Consider the following 19030-nt stretch of genomic DNA (forward strand, 5'->3'; position numbering starts at 1 on the left):
ATATATTCAACAACAAAATAGAAAAATCCCACGGTGGAGGATGGGAATAGAATACTTTCAACTTTTAATACAGGAAAAATGTGAAGAGGACTTACAGAAAAGTAATAAAAATGATTTAAGTTTTAGAAACAGGATTTAGGAAATTATCAAAAACTAAAGAATAGAAAGGCAGGAGGTGTTTTAATAATGATCTCCAAAACATGAAGGCTTATGTGAAAAGAAATGAGTGTTTATCTCAAGAAATGAGTGTCTATCTCTGGCACTGACAGAGTAAAAAGAAACAATGAAAAATATCTAGAATTACTATTTTCTGAGGAACGCTGTGATGCATTCCACCGCAGGCTTACAAAACACGAGTCTCAGGTTATAGATGCAAATGTTTTAAAATTACATAAAGTTTGCTATCAAAAGAGAGGCAAGAGCCTTTTTAAGAGCCCCTTCCAGTCTCACCTTGGTATGCATAACTTCTTCTAACACTAGGCCAACAGGGAAGTGTCAGAATCTCTCTTCAATCTTCTAAGATAACCTCATGCAATCCAAATATTTGCCTTAGTAATCACTCTCTACTACCACAACCACCAACCTACTTATTTTGCATGTATGTATGGGAGATGTGGGGCAGGGAGTGTATTTGATAGTGTGTGTGTTTAAATACTGTAGATGGACACCAGGATATCTTTATAAATTGCTTCCCCATTCTATTCTGTTTTGAAACATAATTTTTCACTAAACCTAAATTTCAATGTTTTTTCTAGACTGCCTGACCAGTGAACCCCTGGAACCTATCTGTTTCCAAACCTGCAGTGCTGAAAATATTATAGGTATGTACTCCACATTCTGCTTTTACATAGGTGCTTAGAATTCAAACTCAGGTTCCCAGGCTTGTACAATAAGAACACCCAATGAGCTATGTCCCAGCCCCCAATCAAACTTTTTATCCAAGAAAACTTCCATAAAGAACAGTTAAAGGAAGGAAGAATATGAGATAATAGGGAAAGAATCAAACATTCTGAATTGTTATTTCCCAAAAGTTAAATGCTGCGCAAGTGTTGAAATAGAAAGTCATTGAAGTTAGATAAAAAATGATTTAAACTCAGCCACTTCTGTGTTCTGAATGAATCATTTCCAAATTCATAGTAGATGTGTAATCACCAATGCAACAGTGTTGGGAAGTGAGAAGTGAGGCCTGCTGGGAGATACATGGGTAATGAGAGCTCTACCTCATAAATGGCACTACTATAAAAATGGTATCACTATAAAAAAAAAGGACTTGTAGAAGTGAGCTTCTCTCTCCCCAGCTTTTCTACCATGAGAAGAGGTACAAAGTCTTCCCTTCCAGAGGATGCAGAAGCAGAAAACCTGAGTCCTGAACTACTGACACCCTGATCATGGGCTTCCAGGACTCCAGAACTGGGATAATGTTCTTTGTAAATTATCTACATTCAGTTATTTGTATAACACCACAATAGGCAGAGACAACCACTTGTTTGATAGAATGACTTTTACTCAAGTTCATTTTTATTAATTCAATCATCGAATATTAGGCAAGCACCCTATATAGTGCAGGTACTACTGCAGGCTTCCAGAGAAACATCAATAAATAAAACATAACAGCCTCTGCCCTCATGAAGTTTATTGATAAGGATTAGATGTTATTTCAGTGACTCTGTCTTTTATTCTGAAAATATCACTAGCAATAGAATGACATTATCTAACATTTTTAGATGATTACTCTAGATTTTATGTTAAGAATCAGGAATAAAAAGAAGAAAAGTAAGGTAGAGTATTCAGGTAAATGACTGTCACAAAGAATCCAGTCAAGACGTGATGGTCATACTAGAATATTAGCTGTGAATGTGGTGAGAAGTAGTCTGATTCTGTAAGTATGTTGACTCTATTTTCAATAGAATTTATTGATGAACAGAATTCAAGGAATGATAGAAAAGCCAATACAAGTCTTATGTTTTGTTTCAGAGAAACCAGAAAAATAGGATTGTTATTAACTAGGGGGAAGTTAAGCCCCCCCCCATTTTAATTAAATGTTGGCTATGCCTAAGAATTCAAGACAGGAAAGCTAAGGAAGTAATTACATGAACTTCACGTTCTTGGACTTGGTTTTACTTACCTATATCTTACCTGTATAACTATCTTTAATATATATAAGTTCAAAATCATGAAAAACACATGCCACATGGTAGGTGATCAAGTAAGTGAGTGGCAACCACCATCCCTACACAGCAGAGGTTTACTAATGTCAGTAGGGGAGATAAGAAGAAAACAGGGCAAATGACTAGTTAATGATGATCATCACACTGCAAAACAAAAGTTATAAAATCACAATGGCATACAAAAACAAACATGTATTTAGTGGCTGTCCGATTATTTGATCTGAACTGGGCTTTGCTTACTCATGAGTGGACCACAAGCCAGAAACAAAATTGATTTCAGGCAGCATCAACTGGGAGTGGCTCTGCTCCATGTGGCTTTCATCCTCCTCTGGGGATCAATGTATTTGTTCAATAGTTGTTAAAGAAATTCAAGAGGTATCCTGACTAGTTGAGTAATTGCTGCAATATTTCACTTGGTTTTATACTAATTGAAAGGATTGCTAAACTGAAGCAGCCTTAGAAATCCATTTCTCAGTCCCCTAGTTCTCTCAATGCTGCCTTCTAGAGGAAGGGATTCCTTCCAGAGGCAATTGCTCAAAGGCTAGCCTGTTCAAACCTGAATTACATTCCAAGTGATATGAGCCATCACAGATCTTTATGCTACCAGCAATTTAGCTATATCATTGCAGAAGATGGAGGATTTGCAATGAGGGACAATTTTTATTTTAAACACTAAAAGAAAAAGAATGCAAATGTACATACCTCTTACTATAATGCCAGAAATGGCCAATCTTCTCTCAGTTACCAAAATATATCTGGTTGATTACAAGTGACGATTAGGATTCAGGTTCAGTTTTTAAAGTCATCAGCTTTCATTTCTTATTCACCTTTATTTTTACCATTACCTTGATTTTCTTAAATTTGAACTGATGATATGTTATCAGGGCAGGGATGAGCAAGACTTTAACAACTGTTCTAGGTCTTTTCAATTAAACCAGTTTTATGAGTTGATGTTTTCATGGATGGAAGAAATATACCCACTAGAGCAACTTAATACTAGGGCATAAAATGTAAATACACTTATCTGATATGCAAAATTCTGCATTATCTATATTTAGTCATACTTGTATTGTACATACATACATATAGTATATAGATTTAAATATAGTTTATGAGGATGGAATTATGGTTCAGTTATTAATTAAGCAATATGTGGAAAGCAACATTTCTGACATTGATAAGAAAATTAAATTTCAAACATAGAAAGCCTGAGACACAGTTGGGTGCATCCAATCCCCCAAGGATGTGATTATCTAATGATAAGCCATGTTTCCTGCAGCTGCATGATTGCTGTTACAAAAGATGTTTATTATAAGTAAGATTGTGTTCTTTTTGTATGGAGAAAAGATAGAGTTAGTTGCACAGAATATCAAACAGATGTTTCAGCCTAATTGTGTCTCTCTTCAATGGATTAATTCTTGCTATTTAAACCGGACTACATCTGAACGCAGATATAGTCTATATGAGGAATATATAAATACTTCTCAAGCAAATTTCACTTCACTGTAAAATAAACAGATACTGAAATTACAGATGCAGGCAGTTTTGAGCCTCCTCATTTTGTATGTACATATATACAAAAGCTCATGAGAATAATACTGACTCAGGATGAGCTGGGAAACTTTCCATTAATGTAACTAGTTCTGCTATAGTCCTACCAGTTGTGAGATGATTGGCAAGGATGAAAAGCACAATTTTATTTTGTTAAGAAATTACAGAGTAAATTTAACCTTTTAAAAATAACACTGAAATTCTGATCTTGATCTTTTTAGCCCAACTACAAGCTAGCAATGCCTAAGTCATATCTATACACTATCTTCTTCCAACCTAATGATTGTCATGCAAAGGATTTTCTGCTATTACTCCAAACAAAACACAGATACTGAACAAGTTTGTCAAAGACCACACAACTAGAGACTAGGAACACTTGCATTTGAAACTAAGATCTGTTAGAGTTCAAGAACATGTTTTATGCTATCCCGTTTCTGTGGTGGGTGCTTTTTGTTTGTTCCATTCAGATTTACATTCTATTGAGGGATCCTAATTTATATGAGCTCCATTGACATGCTCTCCTGCTGTATTATTTGCAGTTGGCTTCAGCCAAGTTAATACCAGCAAGGGAACTGTCAGCTATATCTGGAAGCTGCCTCATTCTTCATTCATTCATCTCTCTAAGCCTGTCTCTGTGCCCCGCCACCTCAAACTGTCTTGGTTCATTTACCCCTGGATGACAACAGGTTCTTTAGATGAGTAGCCACAGTTCCCTGTGCATTCTCTTCTGGTTCCCACTTCTGCAAAAAAGATGTCTCATACTACATAATCTCTATATTGTTAATCCGGGTATTTAATTGTTTAGTTGGGGCTTATTATATTTGTCATAAGGCAATAGTCTGTAAAACTTAGTTCAACTCTGGTCTTTCAATAACAAAAAGTTCTTGTGTATATATAAATATATATACATATATATATATTATGTTTTGTATATCATATATATTATATATATAATAGTATTATAGAGGATATTACAAGGGAAGGTAGCTTAATTCAAAAACCAAGAGTCAGAAAGAGCTTTCATGGCTTAGTACATTTTCTGATGCTGTAATAGAGTATCTGAGCCTTGTAATTTATAAGGAAGAGACACTCATTTGATTCAGGGTTCTAATAGGTGGGAAGTCCATGAAGAAGGGCCATTTGGTGAGGGCCTTATGCTGCTACAACAACTCATGGCAGAAAAAAATGGAGGCAAGCAGACACACACAATGGAATTAAAATATGGGAAAATGCCACCTTGATTTATAACAATGGACTCTCCTGGAAACTAAGCCAGTCCCAAGAAAGTAGAAACGTCTGATTTACCAATGTAGTTAACTATTCATCACAGCTCTAATCCCCATGTTCCCAGTAATTCCTACTAGCCCCTAACCTCCTACAACTGTTACACCAAAGACTAAGGTTCTAGTGCATAAACTTCTTGGACACACACAAAAATCATAGCACTTCTTCTAGTGGTTTAAATGAGAAATGTCTTCCATAGGCTCATGTATTTGAACATTTGGTCCACAGTTGCTGATGCTGTTTGGGGAGGTTACAGAACATTTAGGAGGTACAGCCTCACTAGAAGACGTATGTCACTGGGGTTAGCCTTTGAGGGTTTATAGACTCACTCGACTTCATGTTATTCTTCCCTACCCCTTTCTCTCCTATGTTTGGACAAAATATAACTTTTCACTTTTTACTTCTGTTGCCATACCTTCCTCACCATAATGACTATCCCTTTGGAACCATAATCCAAAAGATTCATTTCTTTTTTAGGTAGCTTTGGTCATGGTATTTTATTACTGCAACAGAAAAATAACTAATGCATTAATGAGGAGTTGCTGAGATGGTGTGGAATTTGCTTGAAAAACATTTTAATCAAACCACCCAGGATGACAAAAGCACAGAGGTTTGAGAAATCAAAAGATGTGGCAGAGGGAGAGATTCAAATATGGCAGGTCTTTCCACACACCAAGAGCTGGTAGTGCAAATCGGGTTTTAACAAGATGTGATCCTGGAGAGGTAGAGTAGTAATTCTAATATTTAAAGGATTTCTAATCTATTTTTTGTTTTTGTTTAATTCTTAGAGCATTATAAATGGTATATGTCAAATCTTGCATTTTAGAAAATTCTGAAAACATAAACATATGAACTATTTCTGAAGAAATTATAAAAATTTGAAGGAGGTGTGCGGTTGAGGCAGTGATCTTGGATGCTGGGTCTCTCATGTTTATCAAGTAGACACCTCTACTGCAAAGATGGTCAATGTACCTAAAACCCAAAGGACTTTCTGTAAGAAATGTGGCAAGCATCAGCTTAACAAAGTGACCCAGTATAACAAGGGCAATGAATGATTCCCTATACGCCCAAGGAAAGTGATGCTATGATCGGAAGCAGAGTGGTTACAGTTGGGCAAACAAAGCCAGTTTTCTGAAATGCCAAAACCAGAAAGAAGATTGTGCTCAGGCTTGAGTGTTTTGAGCCCAACTGCAGCTCCAGGAGGATGCTGGCCATTAAGAGATGCAAGCATTTTGAACTGGGAGGAGACAAGAAGAGAAAGGGCCAAGTGATCCAGTTCTAAGACCTGTGCTTTCTGAGAGGAAAATATTGGAGCAATAGAAAAATCATCTCCTGGAGCATGTGAAGTGCCCAGTCTTGCAGACCCAAAGCTGCAACATCTCCATGACACAGGGAAATAGCAGGATAACCAAGAGGAGTTCCAGTGAGGGCCCAGAATCCATAGTGTAGCAGAAGCCAGAGGCCTCAAACCAGACCAATGACTTGGTGATGTATTTATTGCCTGTATATATTGTATATACTTGTTGTACTTGTTGCATATCGTTCTTCTTATATTAGTTATAATCTTTAGTATGTTAGACAAAAAAAGGGGAAATGTGATGATACATTGTGTACACCAATAAAGCTTACCTGGGGATCAGAGGACAGAGCCAGCCACTAAATTAAACATAGAGGTCAGGCAGCGGTGGCACACACCTTTAATCCTATGACTCCGGGAGGCAGAGTTCTCTCTGTGAGTTCAAAGCCACACTGGGCTACATGAGAGAAACAGAACCAGGAAGTGGTAACATAAGTCTTTAATCCCAGGAAATAATATGGCATGACACAGAAAGGTATATATGGCACAAGGAAACAGGAACTCTCTTGAGGCTGAGGATTTCATAGAGGTAAGCTAGTGGCTGGCTGTTCTGCTTCTCTGATCTTTCAGCTTTTACCCTAATATCTGGTATTGGGTTTTTTATTATAAGACCTTTTAAGATTCATGTTACAATGACTCATAGCAATGAACACTTGTACGTAAAGATATATGGATAAAAATGTTTACTGCATGACCAACTATGTCACATTACAGCTTCCGTGATGAGATTTCTTCCTATTTTTCTTTTATTTTTCTCTTAAATTTTATTTTGTTTTACGTTATTTGTGGAGGAGGTTGCAAGGGCAGAGGGCAGATATGAAGGGATGGAAAATGATTGGCATCAAGATGCATGATGTGAAAGACACAAAGAATAAATAAGAAGAAAATTTTTAAAAAAGAAAATAAATTTATTGTTAGCGATACCTAAAAAATTGAAGCAAAATCCATTTTGTTTTGAAGTAGTGATAGAAGAGAAGTTTTAGACAGAAACAAATTACTTTTGATGGATTGACTTATACATATTTTATATAAAATGGAGCCAGAAAGAAATAAAGGATGCCACTTAAATTTCTGCTCTGGACCACCAGGTTTTGAAATAAATGAAATGTCAGGGTTTCTCCACTACATCTCAATAGCACTGGGGGACAAATAATTAGTGTTGATGGGGAAGGTATCTTGAGCATTATAGGATAATTAGCAGAATGCTTGAATTCTATTTGCTAGATACCAATATCCTTTTCCCCATGACTTCAGACATGAGAAATAAAATTGTTGCCAGACCTTGCCATCTGTTCCCTATGTATGGGGGCAAAACCATTCCTAGTCAGGAATCACTGCCCAATGCAGAACATGCAACTAAGAAATTACCTGTGTAGCAACAAACTAAGTACTACTCTTGGCATAGAAGTTTGAAGATTTTATGTTAGAGTTTCTTTGGACAAAAAAGAAGATAGGGCATAGAAACAGAAATCTTTGTAACACTAAAAACTGTTATAAATATTAGTACATTAACTATGGAATTCTTGAAGATACTGAGATTACCTTGGAATTGCCCCGATAGATATCTGACCAATTTCAATCATTAAATTTATTCAGGACTCAAATTTTATGGCAATAATAATATCCACTAAATATATGTAGTTTTTCATTTATTTTTATTTCCCAGAATCTATAACCTATTATCAATGAATTTAAAGACACATAATCAGTCAACTTGGGGATTGTCTGTCACAAACAGCTTTTTAATTAAATCAGTATGTTCCTCTGCATGTGTGTGTATGTGTCCCCATGCACACATGCATATGTGTTTTTACCTATATAGTCTTCCCATAACTACTCTATGATGAGCTAATGTGCTCTAAAATCAATTGAGTAGAAACAAGCAGCACAAGAACTAGAATTCAATGGTGTATGATTAATTTGGGTCAGGTACTTTGACACACTAGGTGATGTTTCCATATTTCTGAAGGAACTCAATAGCACCTGAAATTTGCATTCCCATCATGTTAATAATTGTCAATGTTATTAACTACTTACTACATGCCTGTAACCCTTAGAACTTTATAGGCAATATCTCATTTCATCTTAGTTCAAATCCTTGAAGTTGTTATTTCCTCTTTTGCTAAGAAAGATACTAAGGTTGAAAATTTTAATGGGTTTGCTCAAAGAGTTATAGTAGGTAAAGACCATCAAATCAGAAGAATTTTGGGTAGAGTCATGTTAGGTTGTAAGACAAATTGCTAAACAGTCTTATTAATAAGAACCCTGGAGCCAGATAATGGGGTAAAAACTGAAAGATCAGAGGAATAGGACAAGCCACAGCCAACCTCACCTCACCAACTCCTCAGCCTCCAAAGAGAGTTACTTCCTGTACCCATAACCTTTCTGTGCCCTGCCATCTCATTTTCTCTCTCCACCCAGCTACATCACTTCCTCTTTCTTCCTAGCTCTATCACTTCCTGTCTGTCTGTACAGACCTCCAGACCTCTATGGTTAACTAGTGCTGGGAATTAAAGGTATGTGACACCACACCTAGTTCTGTCCCCAGTGTGGCCTTGAACTCGCAGAAATCCGGATGAATCTCTGCCTCCCTAATGCTAGGTTTAAAGGCATGTACTATCATTGCCTGACTTCTATGTTTAATATAGTGGCTGGCTTTTTCCTCTGATCTTTAAGTAAGTTTTATTTATTAGAGTACAAATAAAATATCACCACAATAGGTCTCTCTGGACTTCCATGCCATATTTTACTCAGTCTCATTTTAATATCCACACATGAAAACAATAAAGGTTTTTACATATTTGACTTAGTAAAATAAAATCAATATTCCACCCTAGCACTTGAGGGAATTAATTAAGGATAAGGCTGGGCTACATAGTGAAACCTGAGGAGTTGCAGGAGGAGATGGGGGAACTTTATGATATCTCATCATATACATTTTTGAAATTTAAAAAATAAAGAAAAAATTAAAGATGAAAGAAATAAAAAGAAAAAGCCAAGAATATAAGCACAAGCTTGAAAAAAAATGATGAGCAGCTGAAAGAGAAGAAGACAGAGTTTGAAGGAAAAGCAGGAGGGAAGAAGAATCTATTAAAAGCTTATGAGACATTAAAGAAATTTAAGACCCCAAGGTATCCATCAGAAAGGTAATCTTCATTTAAATTGTAGTTCAGATATCATATCAAATTATGAAATTCTATGAGAAGTCTTCACTATTAAGAAGTTAAGGAGCAGAAAGTTAAAGTTAAAAATGAATGCTATAAAACATACAGGAAACAGTAGAGACAAATGAACTGCTATACTTACTTTTGCTTGAATCATTTAACACACAAACTAGAACACTTCTATTCTACATTGAGAGGTATTGCTTAAACTACTAAGGTACTTTAAAAAACTGATAGCTGATGGCATTATGCTAACATCATTAGTTAATAATGTATCATTTCTGTATTAAGTTGTAAAAATGTATTTCCAGAAGGAATGAAGTGAGGAAGGAACGTGGTCTGGCTGATCATCCAGAAAAGTCTGCCATTTGTTGGACAATTTTGTATTTTCTGCAAGCAAGAAATACACAAGCTTGACTTTCTGACTCTCTAAAGAACTAGCACATCAAGTTTCATTTACTCTGATCCTCCTGGAGGATGGCTATTGGCAGGATCAGCCTTCTTTGGATAGCATTGATTATGAGATGCCTGAACTGAAACTGTTTATAGTACATGACTCAAATACAAGCTTTCTACTGGAAATCAAACTCTATTGTCTGGTGGTTACAAAGAGACAATGGAATGAAACTATTTAAGTCAAGAAGAATGATTTGTGCTGTTCACTCTCTCCAAAGTGCTAAGGAGACACATGTAGAGTCTAACAAAAAATAGTGTCAGTTTGTAGTTCTGCAAAAACCGTGGGGCCACAATATTTTGTAACTGAAGGAACAGTGAATATTGTCAGTAAATAGGCATGTCATCTCATTTCTTGTCTTTTCTTCTACTTAATAACAGGAATAGTTCTTCTGGAACTTTGAACCCCCAAAGATATTTGGTTCCTACAAGAATGTTAGATTTATACATAGTTACTGGAAATTCTTTGTAAAGAAATCCAATAATCAGTGAAGGAGATTGAAGAGTCGATCATAACATACATAGCCAGTGCTCTAAACAATGTAGAAATCAATTATACCACAAATCAGCAAATTCTTTGTTAATGATATCTAAGAGAATTTTTCACAACCACTGAAGTGTTCTGTGTTTACTGACCAATGTACTTACCACTAGGCTCATATAGGCTACTGAGTCTGTGAGATATCACTAGTGCAACTGAGAAAATGAATTTTGAAATTTATTTGTCTTTTATTTATTTAAGTTTACATTGTAAGATAGTTCCTGGCCTATATTTTATATGAAGACTGAGAATTAAAGGTTATGGAGATAGAAAATGGGTTGGATCAGTATCTCCAAAATAGTATGCTTCCTGAAGCTAGTAGTAGAAACAATATACTATATTGGAAGAATTCTAGTGGATGTATGAGTGGGGAAATAATTTGAGCTAGTTAATTAAAACTTTGGATAATATTTATTTTAAATTATACTGAATATGCAAAACTGAGACAGTTTGAATGTTAAAGGTAAAATTTGGTTAAATTGTTAAAGGCCCCTTCTGTTAGACTCGAAGTTGGGCAGAGATTTTTTTTCAGACATAAGCCTTTGTAAACATGTAAAATCAGATTTTTAAAAAAATAAGCCAAAAAGGAATGTTGTTGTCCTCTCAATCTCATGAGTGTTCTCTGTACATCATGGAAGGACCTCCTGCTCCAAGACTAAAATAAAAAATGCTGTCAACTGTATACTGACATCTCATGAGCTGCAAAGAGCCATTTGAGGAACCATTTCTGACTCCAAAGGCAGTTTCTCCAACTATAGATCCCCATGGCCTCATATTCTTTAATAATATAAATAACTTCATGATTTTCATACATTCTGCTTTTTCCTAGACTGTACAAAACATACCTTTCTCAGTTTGGGGGTCTTAACTTTTGCCCCTATCTGCAAAATAAATAATTCGATATATATATATATATATATATATATATATATATATATATATATATGTGTGTGTGTGTGTGTGTGTGTGTGTGTGTGTGTGTGTGTGTGTGTGTGGGCTTCATTTGTGCATGTTTTCTTGTTTTCAGCTTTTAGCTTACTTTATTATTAAGTACACAAAGGGCATCTTACTTTATTCCTGAAAACAACCTCATGGTTGATTGACAGTGTGTCCCCTGCCCTCATCTGAGCCCTAAGAGCCCAACAAAAAAATAGAGTATTTCTAAATGCCCAATTTCCATGTTTAGAAATTCTTGATTTTATCTGATTGCCAATTAATGTGCTGGTGGAAAGCATATAATATGTCTTATAGTTTTATTTATTTTAATAAAAGCATTAAAGAATTTAAAGATATGAAATACTCTTAAAGACTATATATATATATATATAAAACTGTTCATATTTAATAACAGATGCCATTGTCAGGTACTTTCTAAAATAACAAATCCAAAGAAATCAAAATTGCCAACTCCTGGATGCTAGTTTTGCTTTGTAGGCCACCTCTGAGCTAAAGACTGGGACAGCTATAATTCAGTCCACACATTCAAATACTTTAACAATGAAACCATTTTATCAAATTATTTCCACAGCAGCTGGATTTCACAGGAGATTAAGCATCTGGCAAGAGATTCATTATATTCAGCATCTAGTGCATTATTTTTAAATATTGTATACAATTCTGCCAGGGTAAATACAGGCTTAAAAATAATGTACTACACTTCAAGGTCTACAGGTTAAAATTATGTCAAAATGTACTAGTAAGTATAGAAAGATGGTGGACTTGATCTAACAGCAAGTTGCTGTAGTTTCTGTTTCTCCCTTTTCAAATTCAGAAAACACACTGTAAATTCAAGTGTCTTTTGTCTATTTTAAATTAAAAAGAAAAATCCTTCAGTATAGTACTTAGTGAGATGCATCAATTACTAACACTGTTTTCCTAAATATTTGGAGAATGCATAACAGTTAGCAGGTCATTGTTCAGGTAAATGCCTTCAGTGTTTATTCTTAAGACCAAGAACATATCATTACGTGACTACAGTCCAATTAAATGGAAAACAATTTTACTAAATATTTGTACTTAATATAGTATCTGTTCCTGAATTTTGCCACATGTCCCCGTTATTCTCCACTGTATATAATTATAGTTTCTGAATCTTTTCTAGGTAAGCTTTTAGATGAATAGGCAGACACTTGTGCTGTGGGATGGATGTCCTGTATACTGTGAATATATATTGCTATAATTGATTGATAAATAAAATGCTGATTGGCCAGTAGCCAGGCAGGAATTATAGCTGGGATAAAGAGAGAGGAGAATTCTGGGAAGTGGAAGGCTGAGGCAGAGAAACGCTTCCAGCTGCCACAATGAGAAGCAGATGTTAAGATACCAGTAAGCCATGAGACACGTGGCAACTTATAGATTAATAGAAATGAGTTAATTTAAGATATAAGAACAGATAACAAGAAGCCTTCCACGGCCATACAGTTTGTAAACAATATAAGTCTCTGTGTGTTTAATTGGGTCTGAGTGGCTACAGGAGCCAGGTGGACACAGGAATACTCCAGTTACACACTTGTTTAATTTTTTTCTTATTTTTCCTCTATCCATTCTTATTTTCCTTTTGTTTTCACATTACAACAGATGTTAGAGGCTACTTCATAACAGTTCACAAACATACAAGTATTGAAAGAGAAAGAGAGAGAGCAACAACAAGTTGTTTCATGTAAGGCCAACAGTTTAGTATAATAACATTGTTTAAATAGCACCATGGACTACTAAAGTATGTAAGTTCACCAACTATGCATTCTCAAACTGTGCCAGTCCTAAAAGAGTTAAATATAAACTGTGGGAATAATTGTGCTTGAGAGGTTTTCTTAAACAGTCAGGAGAAACAACGAAAATACTTGGATTGTATCTCTTGGTCATTTCACCTTCATCTCATTTTTTCTTATTTTTGTGCTTTTTATTCTCAGTTTTAAAATTTTTGAGATTATAATATGATTACATCATTTCTCCCTTATCTTTCTTCCCTAGAAGCCCCCTGTTGTACTCTCTTGCTCTCTTCCAAATATGGCATCTTTAAAAAATTATTATATAAATACAATTTATATATAAATTGTTATTCCTAAATGAATAAATACAATCTACTAAGTCTACATAATGTTACTTGTGTGTGTATGTTTTCAGCACTGACCATTTGGTATGGGATAAGCAATTGGTATAATATTCCCAAAATGATACATCCACAATGGATATGAAATTTCAAAATAAAAACTATGTTTTTGTTACTGTTCATGAGAGGCATCACTGGATTTTTTTTAAGTCCAAAATTATAATCATGAATAGTCTTAGTAGAAAGTAGCAAAATAATCGAATTAGGCCTGAGCATAAATGCTATAAATGTAAACATTTAATTCAACTTAATGAATACCTGCTATATATTTTCTGTCTATAAAAGAAAGGATGCAAGGGATGGAGATATCACTCAGTAGTTAACAGTATTGGCTGCTCATCCAAGTGGGCCTGAGTTTGATTTCCAGTACCCACATGGTTGTTAACAGCCATCACTAATTCAAGTTCCAAGAGATCTCACACCCTCTTCTGGCCTCCATGCGATGGCATACTCATGGTGTACTATCACTATAATTAACGAGGCAATTCCACGAAGTTTATCTGGTAATCAAGAGAGGTTTATTTCTGGGGTAACTTACAGCCAATAAGGGGTCTGTTACAGGATCAAGGAGAGATGAGGTACAGTCCAGCCTCCAGGACCATGAGGGATCAAGAGAGAGTGAGAGACCCAAGCATGTACACACCTTGGGTCTTAAGGGGTCTCCTCTCAGCCACACCCCAGGGGCAGGTCATAGGCAGGTGTGGCCATTACTTGCTGTCACACTAGGGGGCAGTGTTTCAAGGTCAAGGCTGGAACAGCTACCCACTACAGTGTACAGATATACATGTAGACAAAACACTCATACACATGAAATAAATCTTTAAAAAGATACAATAAAGCAGAGTTTAAGGCATGGAGGTGGGGGGGCAGTGTTGAGAGATGCCTCAGCAGTTAAGAGCACTGACTGCTCTCCTATAGGCACTGGGTTTAACTCCAACCCATAGAATGCCTTATAGTTGTCTGTAACTCTTGTTGCAGGAGATCTGATGCCCTCTTCTGGCCTCCATGGGCACCATACATACACATGGTACCCAGACCTACATGAAGGAAAGTATTTATACACATTTTAAGAAATAGGATAACTATGTTGATTTTTGTCTGTTTTCGTTTTTCGAGACAGGGTTTCTCTGTGTAACCCTGGATGTCCTGGAACTCATTCTGTAGTTCAGGCTGGCCTTGAACTCAGAGATCTGCCTGCTCCTGTGTGGGAGCCCACTTTTAGGTTCCTAGTGGCTTTACTCAGCAGGTCTGCATAGAGAAGATGATTGGACCACAGGCCTGAATGCAGGTGTCTGAGATGGTCTGCACTTGGCTGTGCTGGGGAGGGAGGTCTTTTGCTCCACCCCTTGGCGTTTCTATAAATAACCTGGGGCAGAGACAGTCAAGGCCCATCGGAAAAGGTTCCAGGCCCTCTTGAGGCTATCCTTTATTTTCTATCTTTTTATCTCCACAATCTAAATCCTTCTATCTAATATTTCCTGCTGCTTGCACTCAAGAATACTTTGGAGAACTGTGGGGTTGGTGGGTAAATGCCCCGCACCCCTGCCTCCTGAGTGCTGGGATTAAAGGTACACACCACCATGCCTGGCTACCTATTTTGATTTTTAAGGGAAAGTAGGAAAAGGCAGTGAAAAGAATATGGGTTTTAAAGTCAGAGATGGAATTACATGTTCAAATTTCGGCAATGCCACTTTATTACCTAAGGGCTCACACTTTGTTGAGGTGTAGAACTTTCTTGAATAAATCAAGAAAAATATCATTTAGTTGTGAATTATAAAAGACTATAACTTGAATATTAATAGTTCCATATATTATTTTAGCTCATGGTTTTCATGTTTTGTTTATTAAGTGTCTTTTGAAAACATAAAAGGGTTATGCATTTTTCTAAATATGTATTTTAATTGACCAGTAAAACTTTTTAATCAAATCTTGTAAGTTATCTAGAGGTACAGACTATATTGAAGTAGCAGAAAAAGGACACCCTAGAATAAAAGTCACTCTTGAAATTCTTATTACAGTTTCTCAATCTGCCCACTTTTTATGTAAACATAATGCCTTCTTTTTCTTGCCTTTTCAAAAAGTGCTTTTCTGGCATCCAAGCTGATTTTAAGATTGAGTTTCCATTTAAAAAGCCTAAATTGGAAGTTAACACTGAAGCAGAGCACAAATAGAAACTAAGACTTGAACACAGCCTGGGAACCCTGTTGAACAGCGACTGCAGCAAGGTTGGCAAGGCAATTTGGTATGCTGCTCTTTTCCAACAGTCTTTCACTGCTCTAGCTGCTGTGTTCAGCACTTCTCTGGTGATGTCTAGTCCATAGTCAGTTTTGTTTGCTTTCAAAAGCTAATTTAAGGGTTTTTATTTTTGATAGCAATCTACTTGTATAGTCTCCAAAACCTACCTATGGATGTTTCAGAGACCTAGAGTGAGACAAAAATGAAAATCTTGTCTTCATTCTGAACCATGCTACTGGCCTAATGTTCTCCATCAAGAATATTGACAGAAGACAAATTGTGTGTGTGTGTGTGTGTGTGTGTGTGTGTGTGTGTGTGTGTGCGTGCGCGCGCGTTGAGAGGGGGAAAGGAGAGAGGAGAGACATTGAGCTGTGAGGTAATTGGATGAGATAGGCAAGCTGTTAATTGGAGGACTTGGGGAAAATTTGGAAAATGAAATGTTATTAAAACAAAGTATATTTCTTGAGGCAGACTATAGCAGTGATGGTCCATAATTTGCTTGCATGTACTTTTCTCCTTTTCTTTTTCTTCATTGTTTAATGGGACATTATTTATTAAATGGATTTCTAACATTTTGGGAGTTTTACATTTAGGTAAGGAGATCCCTTTAATTCAAAACACTTCGATTTTCAATAATGATTTAACTCAGTTGCATAAAAACTTCTTAAGAGATGAGATGCGAGCCCAGAGTTGGATGCAACTGGATTCGCTCCATCTATGATCTCTGTCCCAGGAAGGTTTGGGTCCAGGTGAGGATTGCTTCCTGATAAGTGAATTGTCTCTCAAGAGAGCTGCATCTCCTTAAAGTCCCTGGTAATTTTTGCTGCCCATTCCAAAATAGCTTTTTCTCCTTTACACTCTAAATATTTTGAATCTAAGTATGTTGGTTGGGTGATTTTTCTTTTCTTTTCTTCTTTCTCTTATTAAATAGATTCTTCTCTCATAAAATACCTCCCAACCACAGTTTCCCCTTCCTCCACTCCTCCTAGCTCTACCCCACTTCCCCTTTCCCCCACTTCTACTCCCCCTCCATTTACTCTTCAGAAAAGAGCAGGCCTTCAAGAGATGACAGCTAAACAGGACAAAACAAGATACAATAAGATAAGGCAGAAACCCTGATATTGATTCTGGACAAGGCAATCCAATAGGAGGAAAAGACTCCCAAGAACAGGCAGAGGAGTCAGAGACACACCAGCTCCCACTGTTAGGAGTCCTATAAGAACACCAAGCTAACAGCCATAGCATATACACAGAGGACCTGGTGCAGATTCATGTAGGCCCTATGCTTGTTGCTTCAGTCTCTGTGAGCCCCTGTGAGCCCTGCTTAGTTGATTCAGTGGGACATGTTCTGGAGTCTTTCTTCCTCTCTGACTCCAACAAAGTCTTTCCTCCTCCTCTTCTATGGGGTTCCCTGATCTCCTAGAGGAGGGACCTGATGAAGACATCCAATTTATAATCTCTCTCTGTATAATGTCTGGCTGTGGGTATCTTTACCCACTCCCATCTGCTGCCAAAGAAACCTCTCTGATGATGATTGGATAAGGCTCAGACCTAGGTCTCTGTACTATCCAGTCTCCAGTTGCTGGCCATCCAGATAGTATAGGTTATAAGATTCCTTTTGTGCTATGGGCCTCAAGTCAAATCAAACATTGGCTGCTCACTCCCAAAAGTTCTGTGTCACCATTGCCCCAGAAAAATTTGCAGGTGTCCATGTTTCTCTTTCTGTAGCCTTCAGAGTATTTTCTCATGCCCAAGAGATTAGAAGGTAGGGATGAAGACTCCATGCCTGCACTAGCTTGACTTCTCTAGCATTGACTGCAATGGGGCCCCACTCTGAGTTTTCAGAGAGATCATTTGTCATAGCATCAGTCTGGGTTGTTTAGAAATCTCCATGGGACCAGCTTCGACCAACAACTCAAACCAGTCCCCACCACTGGAAGTCTTGCCTGGTTATGAAAGATGGCCAGTTGAGACTCTGTATCCTCCAAAATTAGGAGTCCTCACTAGGATCACCCTCATAGATTCCAGGAGGTTTCCACTGCACTAGGTTTCCATACCACCTCCCAAGTGTACCCCTCCCAGCCCGAGCCCTTTTCTTTGGGAAGTCCTCTCCCTCACTCATTCAAGACTGTGCTCTACAACTTGCTTTGGTGCTTGTGAGATTTAAAACTCTCTTTCAGGATCTGAGATTCCTTTCCTTTGCTTAGAAACTTCTGCCATGTGACATGCTACTACTACTCTGCAAGAGGCCATGTATAAAGCCTAGTTGTCCCCATCATTGTGACTGACAACCCATAAATTCTAGAGGTAGAGCCATCATGTTAACCTGCATCTTAACAGAGATATAATGCCAAGCTAAGAAACACAAAACCCACACATATCTCAAAAAACTAATTTCCCAGCTGATCCTTGTCCTAATTGCCAAGCTACAGAATTTTGAGTCTTAGGTCACTTAATTTTGGGATGGTTTGTTACACAGCAAAAGGTAATTTATACAAGAACATTTGACTTTTGTTGCTTAAAAGTGTTAGATAATGCAAAATAATAATATTTTTCTTACGTTTCAAATTTCAGAATTATTAATTGCAGTAGATGTGCTCAAAAGAAAAATCACTTTTCTGTATAATATCAAGTAAAAGTTATCGCCACCTATTTTACTTCTCTAAAGACTTTGATAACTCACTAACTTAAAGGTTGCAAGTGTTGAATATGCAATTTGATACTGGGATGACTTTGGAAAGTACTTAGCATACTGCCTAGAACACATTAGGCTCTCAGGTGAAAAGAAAAATACTGGACATAGACAATAAAATAAATGGGCTACTCAAAAATTAACTATCAAAATCATCTCTAGGAAAAAGCCTTCAAAGATAAAATTTCATATTAAACAACATATATTATGCTCTTTCTAGCCTGAAATCACATGCTGTGTGCAAGAAAGGTACTGAAGAAAAGATTTGGGTTGTTGATTTTTATAGAGTTGGCTATTGAGCCAAGGTTCTCTCAGATGTTGGGCAAGTACTCTAATCCTAAACCACATCCCCAGCCCTGAAAAAAAAACTGATCTAAAGACACAATAGGACAAGTCTTGGGAAGGAATAGTTAAGCAACAAACCTGACTTATTCCTGACCTATTAGCTGGATGAATTACTTTAAGCAGACCTTCCT

General features: G+C 36.7%; 1 protein-coding gene and 1 pseudogene across 1 annotated transcript in view; one reads left to right on the plus strand and one right to left on the minus strand.

Moving 5' to 3' along the window:
* The window catches only part of LOC131899949 (melanoma-associated antigen B18-like), a 561424-nt gene that overhangs the window by 368955 nt on the left and 173439 nt on the right, over positions 1 to 19030 (minus strand). The gene's annotated exons all lie outside the window — the stretch shown is intronic.
* LOC131899951 (large ribosomal subunit protein eL42-like) lies at positions 5963 to 6285 on the plus strand (annotated as a pseudogene).

This window comes from Peromyscus eremicus, chromosome X (genome assembly GCF_949786415.1).
Source record: "Peromyscus eremicus chromosome X, PerEre_H2_v1, whole genome shotgun sequence".
NCBI classification, from domain to species: Eukaryota; Metazoa; Chordata; class Mammalia; order Rodentia; family Cricetidae; genus Peromyscus; species Peromyscus eremicus.